Raw genomic sequence first — 1,582 nt, 5'->3', positions numbered from 1 at the left:
GTACCTCCTTAGGTTGCAGGCGTGCCATGATCTTGGTAGTTCTCGCTCGTCAAGTTCGGATATTATGTAGTAGCCTTTTCCCAGTACTTCTATGACTCGGTAGGGTCCTTTCCAGTTAGTTGCTAGCTTTCCCTCTCCCGGTCGACTTGTTCCGATGTCATTTCAGATTAGGGTAAGGTCATTGTTGGCGAAGCTTCTTTGCACTACCATTCGATTGTACCTTAAGGCCATGCGGCGTTTTAGCGCTTCTTCCCTGATCCGAGCTCTTTCTCGGATTTCTGGAAGTAAGTCAAGTTCTTCCCTTTGAAGTTGGGAGTTGACTTCGTCGCTGTAGAGAATTGCTTTGGGAGATCTTTCTTCGACCTCTACCAGTATCATTACCTCCATTCCATAAGCTAGTAGGAAGGGTGATTCCTTTGTGGTGGAATGTGGAGTTGTCCTATATGCCCACAAGACTTGTGGGAGTTCCTCAGCCCAGGCTCCTTTTGCATCCTGTAACCTTCATTCTAACCCTGCTAGTATGACTTTATTAGCAGCTTCTGCTTGTCCATTAGCCTGCGGGTGTTCTACGGAGGTGAATTGGTACTTTATTCTCAAGTTAGCTACCAATTTTCTAAAGCCTGTGTCGGTGAATTGGGTGCCATTATCTGTGGTTATGGAGTAGGGGACCCCAAACCTTGTGACGATGTTCCTATATAGGAATTTTCGACTTTTTTGAGCCATGTGGCCAGAGATTTTGCCTTGATCCACTTTGTAAAATAATCCACCCCTACAATGAGAAATTTTACCTGTCCCGATCCTTGGGGGAAAGGGCCGAGGAGGTCCAGTCCCCACTTTACAAATGGCCAAGGTGAGGTTACGCTAATGAGCTCCTCTGGTGGGGCGTTGTGGAAGTTAGCATGTTTTTGACATGATGGGCATGTTTTCACGAATTTGGCCGCTTCTTTCTGCAAGGTCAGTGGTGGACGAAATTGTGATCACTATTCTTTGATTTGCATTCATTGTAAAATTATGGAATTTAGAAATTGGCACGAGTGGACACAACTCCGTTCAACTAACCAGCAAGTGTACTGGGTCGTCCAAGTAATAAACCTTACGCGAGTAAGGGTCGATCCCACAGAGATTGTTGGTATGAAGCAAGCTATGGTCACCTTGTAGATCTCAGTTAGTGATTGGAATCATAGAGTCAAATGGAATTAAATTGGATAAATAAAATAAATAAAAGGGATAAGAATACTTATGCAGATTCATTGGTGAGAATTTCAGACAAGCGAATGGAGATACTGTATGGCTCAAGAACGCCTGCTTTCCCACTGCTTTAACTCAATCCTTCTTACTCTTTTCCATGGCAAGCTGTATGTAGGGCATCACCGTTGTCAATGGCTACATCCCATCCTCTCAGTGAAAACGTTCCTATGCTCTGTCACAGCACGGCTAATCATCTGTCGGTTCTCAATCAGGTCGGAATAGAATCCAGTGATTCTTTTGCGTCTGTCACTAACGCCCCGCCCTCAGGAGTTTGAAGCACGTCACAGTCATTCAATCATTGAATCCTACTCAGAATACCACAGACAAGGTTAGA

The sequence above is a fragment of the Arachis duranensis genome, chromosome 1, assembly GCF_000817695.3.
Source record: "Arachis duranensis cultivar V14167 chromosome 1, aradu.V14167.gnm2.J7QH, whole genome shotgun sequence".
Lineage (NCBI taxonomy): Eukaryota > Viridiplantae > Streptophyta > Magnoliopsida > Fabales > Fabaceae > Arachis > Arachis duranensis.
The sequence above is the reverse complement of the archived record's forward strand: the minus strand, read 5'-3'. Positions refer to the sequence as shown.